We start from the raw sequence: 11745 nt of genomic DNA, 5'->3' as shown, positions 1-11745 counted from the left end.
CTGCTGAGTCTGTCAGCAGCTGAGACCAACATGGGGCTGCACTGTGGTACTGAGCCCTTGGGACCAGCCAGCCATGTGGTTGCAAATTGATCCCATTGGACGTCATTGGAATAGACACTCTTCCTAGCTGTGGGTTTCCTTCCCTGCCCACCAGCTTCCACAAGGAGCCCCATCGGGGACTCGCTGAGCGTTTCCTCACTTTACACTAACACATCTGCTGCCGCCTCTGACCAAGGAACCAAAGAAGGCGGCTGACATGGTGGGACTTACAAGTCTACCCTGCGTCCATCCTCAGAGGACAGGGAAGGCCCGATGGCCTGTTTAAAGGTGCCCCAGGGTGCCAGTTGAGGCGTACTGTGCGATCAGATATGTTCTTAACCAGCAATCAATAAACAGTACTGGTTTTCCTGTGGCCAGAAGGCACAGGTCCAGAACATGGGATAAAAGTGGAGGAGGCACCCCTCCCTGTCACACTGAAGGGTCCCACTTGCAGGACTTTTTACTCTGTGCCCATAACTTTGGAATCGGCTGGTTTTTAAGTCTTGGTATAGAAGCAATACGTTCCACGAGGGAACATTTTACCCTGTACACAGGTTTTCATAAAACCACATTTACCCCTCCTGTGGCACATTTATTAAATCGACTCATTTAACTCCTCCAGCAACTCTGGGGAGTGGGTGTGGGTTTCTCCCCACCTTGTGATGAATGCCCAGACCTGGAGCACCCAGCAGTGGTGGGGCTGGGATCCCCGCCAGAGGCCACGGCTCAGAGGCGGATTTGGGGATCTGATTCCGGGGCAGCCGTAGGATTTGCTGGATCCGAATCTGCAGGAGCATTTCTCTCCCACCAGGGAGGTGGAGGCAGCATTTGGAGACAGGAAGCCAAGAGTTAATGGTTGAAACGCACGTGCAGCTTTGCGGGGCTGCTTCATAGCTGCTGACATCCAGCGAGAAACGTGGGTGAGTAATTCTTAGCATGACGGAGCACCATTCCCGGGTGGGCCGGCGCCCCGCGCCCCGCGGCTCCGGGCGCGGCTCCGCGCGCGTGGCCCGCTCCCCGCCCTGCGCCCTGCGCCCTGCGCACGGCGCGCAGCAGCCGGGTTATTTTCAGCAGCCGCGCGCTCAGATCCTCGCAGCCCGCAAACCTGCTCCAGAAAAGAACGCGATGAGCAGAAAAGGAAGAGGTGGGGTTGGGGTGTCGCGGAGCCGCGCCGGGCGGCAGGGAGTGTCGGGGGAGGGCCTGGGTTTGGGGCGTCCGCCCGCCGTGACGCGCGGCCCCCCGCCCGCCGCAGCGCCACTGCAATGGCCGAGCGGGACCGTCGGACGCCGCAGCCTGCCCGCGGGAAGCCTCGGTGAGCAGCCGCCGGCGGCCCGGTCCCCGGCCCCGGTCCCCTCGCGCCACCGCATCCTGGCCGAGCCTCTGCGCTCCCCGCGCCTGGCACCGTGCGCCCCGGGCTCGGGCGCTCTGCTGGGCGCGATGGCCTTGGGTGGCCTGGAGATGTCCGAGGGTGGTCCGGAGGTGGCCCGAGGGTGGTCCGGGATGGCCCCGAGGTGGCCCGGAGGCGGCAGAGCGACGTCCTGCCCGCGTGGCGTCCGGGGCCAGGGTCCCTCTACCTCCCCAGGTCCTCACGGCCCCACCTCGCCCGAGCTCCTCTCCCCCGAACCCCTGCGGGGCTGCGGGCTCACAGGCCTGGCGGGGCCGCAGCCGGTGGCGCAGGTGCTCGGGCCCCAGGAGGCCGGAAACTTGGGCGTTTCTGTGTCGCCCGTAGGAAGGCGCGGCCCCTGCGGGGGGTTATTTTTATATTTTGGGGTCCAGTTTTGTAATCTCAGGTGCTCCGGTTTCCGGGGTGGCAGAGTGGCTGTCGGATGCTGACACCCATTGGAAGCCACAAAAGGGTTTGACTGGGATCAGGAGTCAGAGAGCCGGCACGGGGCCTCACCGCTTTCCCAGAAAAAAACCTGCTTGCCTTTGACCTTGCCTCTGGGGAGGGGCAGTGGGAATTTTAGCAGTTCCTTCCTGCTCTGCTTGTGGATGCTGATCCCACATTCCCTTCCTGCAGCGAGGGAGGCGTGAAAGGCTCTCTCTGTTGCAGGCTGTCTGCAAATCTAAGGAGCAGGGTGGTGACGGGCAGAGCCAGGCTCTGACTTGAGGAGAGCAGGACGTCAGAAATGCCCCTTTGCCTAGGCTGCCAGTGAGGAGCAGATGCTGCTGGGCCCTGGGAGAACCTGCTGAGGGTCGCCTTGGGGAGGGTGGAGTCAAGAGGCACCAGGCCCTGTGTGTGGGTGTGTGTGTGGGGGGGGGGGGCCTAGAATGAAAAATGGGTGCACAGGACCCTCCCAGCTCCTTCAGTATTCTTCTGAAATCTGATTTGTGCCCATGAGTTAAGACTCGCTTTGGCAGGGACCTGAGATATTTTCTCCCCACATTAGTGGCAAGTACACAGAGCCCTGCAACTCTCCCTGCGAACTTCACTATAAAGAAAAGGACTTCCCTCTAGAGTGTTTCCAGGGTTTGTCACCAGAATGCAGGAGGTAGGTGGTGGCTCTCAGGAGGAAGAACCGGGCCCAAAGCAGGCCATCTTTGGCCCTGGTGCCTGGGGACCCACAGCGCCTGCAGGGCTGCCTGGGATAGGCGCTGCTCATTGTCTGTAAAGAACACAGGACCCTCTTGGGGTCCTGGCCACTGACTGGGAAGGAAATAAACAGCCCACCTCTCACTCCTGACCTCGGCACGCCTGCTTTCTCCCAAAAATAATATGGTTGGAAAAAAGGAATTATTGTGTTAGTGCGTTTCAGTTGAGGGCTGGTAAAGATATAATTTCAATTTTTTAAAAATTTTATTGATTGATTTGAGAGAGAGAGAGAAAAGGAGAGAGAGAGAGAGAGAGAAAAACATCGATTTGTTGTTCCATTTATTTATGCGTTTATTGGTGGACTGTTACATACATGTACTCTGACCGGGGATCAAACTCCCAACCTTGGAACATCAGGACAACACTCTAACCAACTTAGCTACCTGCCAGAGCCTTAGTTTCTATTTTAATTGGGATTTGCAGGCAAACTGCTGCATCCTGTGTACGTTTATTGTTTCAGGACTTTGTGTTGAGACATGACTGGCATTTATCATCCATACTGATGCCACCTGCTGGGAACCAGGTTCAGAAAGGGAGAGAGGCAGCAGACAGATGGTCGGTGGTTGGTGCAGTTCAGATGCCCAGAGCCATAAGCAAGAGCCTGTAGCCATCCGTTCCCAGGCCTGGTTCCCCAGGAGCCACACGCAGGGGGACTGCCTTTCCTGGTGGCAGTTGGTGGCATCATGGTCAACAAGTTCCAGGGTTCAGCTCAGTACAAGTTTGCTTTCATGATATTTGCAAGATCTAGGAGATTGTGAACAATGCATAATAAACAGTTATTATTAAAAAGGAAAGCTGAGAGAGGAAAGAGTGATGATAAAAAGTCACCCGTTTCATGGCACCTGCTCTATGCCGGGCACAGCTCTGATTTTGCTGTTTGTGTAAGGTTCGTGGGTATCACCCTGTAGGGAGAATGTACTGCAGGAGACCCCAGAGAGGCCTGAGAGTGCCCATGAGTCTGGTGGAGGTGATGCCACCTCTGGGAAGCAGGCTTGGGCCATGTTCTCAAGGAGCCTGCAAGGGAGGAAATGATAATATCAGAGAACCATCTACAAATGAGGAGCCTGAGACTGGAGAGGGGAAGGGCTTTGTTCAAGCTGAAAAGTCATTGTAGGACCTGTGTCTCTCAGTTATCATCCTGGGACCCAAGGGGCATCCTCTGGGCCTGGATCTTACCCTAGGCCTGTGTCCTCAGCTCTGCCCTGCCCCTCAGCTCTGAAAACCCTCCTCCCAGCAGAGCAGCCCAGGCCAGCCCTCCACACTCACCGGCTACCTGGAGGAGGCCTCTTAGGTCAGCACAAGGTCTGTGCACGCCAGGTAGGCCACCCCCACTCCCTCCCTGGCACTGGGCTGCAGCCAGCCAAGATGACCCGCTGGCTGAGTCTGTCTGCTGTCTGGTTTGATGGCTCCTCACATTGGTCATTACGGTGTTAGAAACGATTAACCAAACCAGGACTTGAAGAGTCGCTCACATCAGCTTTACTTGGCTCATCCTGCAAACGGCCCTTCTCGCAGGCAAGCTTTGTGATCATTTACTTCTTAGTGTGGCTGTGCATTTGGCCCCTCTGCTGCTCGGGGTGTGACAGGCGTTTGGTTTTCTTCCCTTGCATCTGTGTTACATTGTATAAAGCCTTTGTATGGCATCTTTTGTGTTCTAAACAGGGATTCTGCCAGCTTGCAGTTTCTAATCCAAGGTTTTCTAGGTTGGGGTCCTTGGTGTAAAATCACCGGCAATACAGATCATTGCAGGAGAACAGGGCTCAGCTGGGCTGCCCCAAAGCACTTCTTTCCGGGAGAGCCCACAGGCACAGGTCTTCACGGGGTCTGGGGCTTTTGTGCCAACTGTGAAGAGGTAGCATGCCAGCCATTGTCCTCGAACATTGGTGGGGTTCCTCTGAGACCTCAGATGGATATGCCCTTCTTCAGAGAAGATTGCATTTGCTCCTGCCTGGCAACTGGGGCACCTAGTTGGCAACCACTTTAGAACCAGCTCCCAGGATTTTTTCCCTTGTTCCACTCACCTGCAGGGGTGCAGATCAATATTCCAGGCCCTGCCAGAGGTTAGGGGCTAGTTGCCAGATGTGGGAGCAGGTGAGGTGTCAGCAGGTAGGGTGTGGGGCAGGTGAGATCTGCATGATTCTAGACCAGAGCCACCACTGGGCAGTCCAACAAATGGACCAGTCCCTGCAGGGCTGGCGCCAAAAGCCAAGTCATGAGTCAGGAGAGCAGCGTTGGCTGGTAGTGTAGACTGAGGTGGGGTCACCACCCAGTTCCAGTGGAAGGCGTGGCCAGTGAGCTGAAGTCAGGAATAGAATCCATATAGGGGCAGCACCGTGGACAGCGCCCAGAGGCCTTTCACAGGGCATGGGGGCGACTGCTCTTCACTGCAGAGGCTTCTCCTGCCTCCCAGGGCCTGGGCGGGAGGGTGCTGCGCTCCCAGGTGTGCCTGAGGAAGGCAGCTGGCCCCTCCAGGTGCACCAGATGGCACTGGCTGCTTTGGGGGCTCATTAAGGCAGGTTTCTGAGGACTCCTGGGTCTATTGTGTACGTTTTATTTCTCCAGGAGCCAGAGCATGGAGATTCTGGCAGCTGGACTCTTAACTGGGAGGTCAACAGAAAATTCTTTCTTCAACAGGAGTGGTTCATTAGTGACAAAAATGTCCCCTGCAATGTCACGCAGAGTGACACCGTATTCCTCTTAGGCCACCGTGTAGTTTGTCTTGATAACGACCCTCAGAGAAATTGGTTTGAGAAATGGCATGAATCAATTAAAACTCAGTGTCTTTCTTTCCCTCAATATTTGGGAGGAAATGAAAGCAAAGCTGGCTTTGCCAAAAAGCCTGTAGGCGTCAATGAAATCGGATTAGAAGTGAGGACCTAGGGACAGCATGGGTGTTGGAAAGCTGACCCACCGTGGGGCCGGGGCAGGTGCCGCCAGCACCCCCCCCCCCCCCGGGCGCCATGTGAATTGCCATGCTCCAAACTTTTAATTAATGCCTGATCTCACTTCACCCTCTCTCTCTTTTTTTTCTCCACCCTAAAATTCTGTGTGAACTTGGGAACTTGGCCAGTGGAAGGCTAATGATCTGCTCCCTCATCCTCAGTCCCAGCAGAGCCTGCAGCCCACTGTGGTCCCCCTGAGTTGTCAGACCACTGGTGGGAGGGACCCCATCATTGGCTTTCTTCCCTTGCAAGTCCTGGCCCTCCCACCCCTTTTCCCCTCAGGTCTTGTTCAAATAGCCACTGGTGGAGTTGCCACCACCTCTGTCCCTTACACTGCCCACAGCGCATGCGCATAATTCAAACCTAAGTTTGCAGTTCAGTGACATCAACTCTGGTGCTCTGGGGACCTGTCCTGCCCTTGTCTGTGGGTCTGTGGTCAGCTAGTGCCTGTCTTCCCAAGAGTTTACTGGAGAGTCAGGAAGTCTGAGTCCAGTGTGGCCTTGTCCTGCTGGGCAGTGGGGTCTGGGCTACTGATCTCCCCTCCGAGACCAGGTTTCTCCTGTGAAAAATGGGACTGCTGCCTGCAGGAGGCAACCCCAGCAGGTGGTTTCTAACATCCACATCTGACTTGTTTAATCACAGCTGTCGCCATTGCCTTCTCCCCTACTTTGTGTACAGAGAAGCCCTTTGAAACACAATGTCTGCTACCCTGGCCATCCCCCAGACAGGCCCCAGATAGTAGACCTCACAATCTGAAAGGGGCTGATGACTCCTGGGGAGGAGCTGGGGCCACTCAGTTCTTCCAGACCCGGTGCCACCCATGGGGCTCACAGTGATTCCTAGCACACCTCCCAGGCTCTGCTCCCCTTACATGCAGAGACGCTGACCGGGTCATGACTGGAGCCCTCTGTCTCGAGCTGACAGAGAGGTGAGGGTATAAAAAGCCGTGAGAGGACAGAGGGACTGTCCTTCAAAAGAAGAGGCAAGGCCCTGAGGTTCTGCTGACTCCTCTCCCCCTGGCCTGTCTGGACTCGGCGTGCTTCTCTCTGCGGGCGTGGCTCTCGAAGGACTCAACTGTGGTCAAGGCTCGGCTGGCATTAGAATCCATGCCAGCACCCCCGGGGCTGGTCACTGCCTGTGCCAGCTCGAGAGCAGATGTTTTGGGTGGCAGCCCTGTACCGGCTGACTCTCCAGGGCTTTGTGGTGGCTGAAGACTTTCTGATTTAGGGAAAACTCCTCTGTGCCTAAGTGATGCCATGTGTGTCTGGTCTGGGCCTTGTCCCAGAGCCTGTGGCCTCGCCAGGCAGGTGGGCTCCACAGCCTGAGGGCACAAAGCCATCATGCAGTGGGTGGGTACAGGCTCCCGAAGGCTTCCTCGTGGGAGGAGAGACCTTGCTGAGCTGGAAGGATGTGACTGGAGGGGCTGGTAGAAGAGCAGGTGGCGTGGTCTACAGGTCGGGCCACTGTCTAGTGAGTGAGCTACTCGGCATCTGTGAGAGGATCTTCTGTGTGTAACTCGGGCCCATGTTTCCTAAGTTTTGGTCTGTTTAAGGTCTACTCAGGGTCTCTCGATGTCAGATAAATGTACATGGCTGCCCCTCATCGGCAGTGGCAGCTGGCTGTCTTGAATTCAGGATATAACACTGTATACTTAGTAGCTGGAAGCTGAAGTCTTTATGCAAACGGGATCCAGGGCTACGCTGTGGCACCGCCGTCTCCCAGTGCCTGAGCGTTGGCAGGTCTGTCCCACCTGGCACAGGGGCAGGTCTGAAGGCTGCGGCCTGCCCTGTGACAAGAGAATGGGAGGGTCAGCATAGCCTTGGGCATGGCCATGCAGGACCTCTGCCTCACCTCCTGCGGAAAAGCAGACTGCATCCCTTCTCCTGGCTGTTGGGGTGAAGTGAGCCTGGTGTTGTCTCAGTATTGATGCCCAAGGACCCCAGGCTTTGCAAGATGTTCTGGAAGAGACCGCGCCTAGCTCAGCAGAGCCAGTGTCGCCCAGTGAAGGTGATGGTGCTCGGGACCCTGCTTGATGACCCAGCTGGCCTTTCCTGGGGGCCCTCCTGGTGAATTGTGGGGCTATAGTGGGCCCACCACCCATGTCTGATGGTGTGTCCACTCCTCTCCTGACTGATACCGCCTTGTTGGGTGTGTCAAGTTCGAGTGAGACCAGGCACAGCATGTTCAGATGGGTGCCTGACCCCCAGTACAGGCTCAGAGATCGAACCCCCAATCAGGATGACGCTCTAATCAGCTGAGATACCCAGCCAGGGCCTGTTGAGCCTTTTGTCCCCTCACAGGCACTTGTCTCTTCCTCTCCCTCTCGGGGCAAGCTTGTAGGACCCCTGGGCTGGGACAAGGGCAGCCGTGCCCTGTGTGTTTAACCCCATGAAAGGGATGTTATCTCCGTTCTAGCCTGGGACAACTGTGCACCTTTCTCTGCCCAGCATGAATGCGGTGTATTCTTAGCTGTGGCTTTGGGTTAAATGCGCCGATTAGCTCAGGGCACAATGGTGCTGTGTTCACAGTGTGCACCGCGGTGCACGATACAGGGAGATGGGGTGACATCCCAAGGAGAGGACTGTGATTGGGGCCTCTTCCTGGCTAGGTGGGAGTCCTGCAGGATGCTGAGTTCAAACACCTGACCTTGCCATGGTGAGCTTTCCTCTGCAGGCTCCCCGGTGCTGCCGGAGCCCGTGGGACAGAGTGGGCAGGTCTCCCGTCCTCACAATGAAGCATCGTCACCAGTATCGACTTTGCTTAGCAACTATGCCTACCGGAAGACGTCCCCCAAAATAGGAGTGTGCATTAGAAGTCTTCAATATGAGCCAAAATTTGCCAAAACTCGTATTTCTTCTTGGAGGGAGGCCATTTCATTGAGGATGAAGTGGAATGATTGACTTGTCCAAGTCAGGAGGGACCTTGAAAATACCAATGTCCATCACTTTCTAAGTAAAGATGGGGTTTTATTCAGTAACCATGGCTACAGAGGGACAATCAGGCAGTCCTTCTGGGGAGGAAGGCCAGTGGGTTCCAGCCCTGATGTATCTGTCACCTCCAGTGGCTCTGGTTGCTGCCTTCTCATGCCTGGAGGACCCCTCAGGATGTCTGACCTCAAGGACTGCACTGAGGTAGCCTTGTCCTCAGCTGCAACAGTGGCCTCCAATGGACATGGCAGCCTCCAATTTGTTTCAGGACGGAGGCAGGTGGGCAATGGGGCTAGGTTCAGAGCAGGGGCCCTGCGGCCAGCTCCCAGGCTCCATGGCCGCACCCCTCGTATTGGCCATGCTGACCCATGGGAGTCAGACTTCTAGAAGAAAGCTGACTGTACCTCAGAGAATCAGAAGGCAGTTGGAAGTTGACTGTTTTTAAGTTTTTTTTGTGTGTGTCAAGGTAGAGCTACTGTTTAAAAAGTAAATGGCATTGCTGGCGGGGTATCACAAAGGTATCTGAGTGGCTTTCTGCTTCACGCAGTCCTGGAGTGCTGTGTGGACGGGCTGAGTTCTCTCCAGCTCAGTTTACAGGGGAGGTGGGGGGAGGGAGAGAGGGCAGTCAGGGTGTGAGAAAAAGCAGCAGAAACCCGGAGCTGTGAACCCCCCTGGAGTGTGTGTGTGAGGGGTGTCGTCTCAGGCCCAGAATTCCTGATTTTCATGCCACTTGGGGTGAGACAAAACCTGCAGAAGGTGAAGGGAGCCTCGACCAAGACCCAGCATAGAGCTGGAACCCTCAAAGGGTGGGCTAGAAACACCCACACACCAAGGGGCCACCAAGTGCCTTGTCTGCCCCTCCGGGGAAACATTTTAGGGACACTGTGAAGAGCCACCTCTGGGCCGCTCCCAAGCCTGAGGCTTGAAATGGAAATGATGTGATCAGAATCTCCCAGCCAGGAGGAGTGGTGAGCAGGTCACAGGGGGTCCCGGGCGGGGGTGTGGGGCAGGCACAGGCCAGCTCTGGAGAGACCAGGAGAGAACAGTACAGCTATTCTATCAGTCCCAGAAAAAGCGGTTGATAAATGGCAACACCCATTCCCAAACTTTAAAAGAATGTGCACTTATCAAACTTGGATACAGATAAATGCCCTAATGATAAAAGGAATCTATGAAAATCCTGTAGCCAACTGATACCTGCAGGGGGACCCACTAGAAGCATTTTTCTTCAAGAAAGAAATGAGAGAGCCCAGCCGGGCGTGGCTCAGCAGTTGAGCGTCGACCTGGGATCCAGGTGATCGGGGTTCGATTCCTGGTCAGGGCAAATGCCCAGTTGCGGGCTCGATCAATGACTCTCTCATCATTGATGTTTCTATCTCTCTCCCTCTCCTTCCTCTCTCTGAAATCAATAAAGATATATTTAAAAAAAAAGAAAAAAAGAAATGAGAGAAAGATGCTAATTTTCATTGCTTCTGCTTAACTGTGTGCTGGAGGCCTAGCCCAGCATAGGAACGTAGGGGAAATGAAAGAAAATATAGAGATTGGAAAGGAGGAAACAGCTGCCTTCTCCAGAGAAGGTCCACATGAGCTGTGAGATTTCATCAAGCTGCTGGCGCTGGTCAATGTAGAAAAATCAACAGCTTTCCTATGTACCAGCTTTTTCCTAGTTATGGTAAAGAAAAGGCAACAATTACACACAAAGATGCTGTGCGTGATTGTAGCACACACATCAGGCACCCAAGTAAACACATCAAAAGTTGTGCAAAACCTTTTGGAGAAAATGGTACAACTTCATTGAAAGACACGAAGTCCTGAACAGCTGGAGAACTAGACTAGAGGGCCCAACACCCAAGACACGTCGGTCCCTCCCCGTTAATCTGACAATTCCAGTCAGAATCCAAATGGGGTTTTCACAGCATGGGACAAGCTGATGTAGATGCATAAATGGTCAAAAAAGCCAAATTGGAGGAATCAGGACGAGATGAGCCCTACCAGATGCGAAGACTTCAACACGGCACAACAAACAGTGTGATACTGGGGCAGGATTCACGAGAGACCATTTCAGTGGACAGACGGTTTCGTGTCCCCTAGAAACGGGAGGAGGCCAAGCCCGCATCGTCAGACCAGCGGAGCCGGCTCCTCGCTGCGGGGGGCGCACACGGGTTTTCCACATAGGAAGACCCGAGTTGTTCTAACTCAGATGCAGCCCAGTTTCTGTGCTGGGCAAGGCCAGTCTTGTTCTCCTGATGAAATCAGACCTGCGGGACGCTCCTTGCCCTCCAGCTGGAAACCCTACAGGACCTGCGTCTTCCAGGGCGCTGATCAGGTTGCCCCATGCATCTTGCGGTTTATCATGGAATTCGGCTGGGTAGTGCCTGTGCCCACCAATCGCACGAGAGGCTCTGGTCTTATTTGTCTAATGGGTTTATACGTTTTCACTCTTTGGAGTTAAATGGACACCAGTCTCTTCTATCACCTCACCATTTAAAATGGAGCAGAGGCTCATTCATACTGTTGACTTATAGCTGCACAAAGCCCAGGGGAATTCTCTAAGGAGGAGAGGACCCGCCCGAGTGATCTCCTGAAGCGGCCAGACACAGGGCAAGTGAGTGGGCAGGGTGTCAGCACTGCAAGGTCCTTATTTGTCCTTTCACTTGGGCATGTGGCCACACCACCCGAGTCAGGCTTCCCCCTCGCGGGCACACAGAGGAGCGCAGCTTCCAGGACCCCATCTAGGGTGCTTCCTTTACCCACATGCAGAGCGGACGGCTTCCTTCCCCACCAGCAGCTGTCCATGCAGCCTCCCAGTGGACAGGAGCTGGGCGTTCCTGAGCAGCCCGTCTGGGCGTGGCATTTTCATGCATGGGGGAGCTGGTGATCCTGCCACAAGCATCTGCTCAGAGATGTGGCTGGCCCTCCCCTGGATGCAGTCACAGCGTGGTGAATTCCATCTGAAAAGTGAAGGCTCAGTTTGCTGAGTCACAGAGCCCTCGGAGCCGACTGCACAGCTGCACCCAGTCGTGGACAAGCTGAGATTCACCGGGTCACCAGGAAAATGGGTGAGGAGAGCACAGACTGGCAGGGTTTGAGAACGTGTTTCTTTTGTGAATGATCAGAGGCTTTGCTTTTTTCAGGGTGGGCTGAGGTCCTTCTGCACAGGTTTGTTCCAGCTGAACTTGCGTCTATATTTAGAATGCATTGATGTTGGCCGGGGAGTTGACAGCAGAGGACCGTGTCACCTCAA

Source organism: Miniopterus natalensis, chromosome 14 (genome assembly GCF_054644295.1).
Source record: "Miniopterus natalensis isolate mMinNat1 chromosome 14, mMinNat1.hap1, whole genome shotgun sequence".
Classification (NCBI taxonomy): Eukaryota; Metazoa; Chordata; class Mammalia; order Chiroptera; family Miniopteridae; genus Miniopterus; species Miniopterus natalensis.
Note: the sequence above shows the minus strand (reverse complement) of the source record.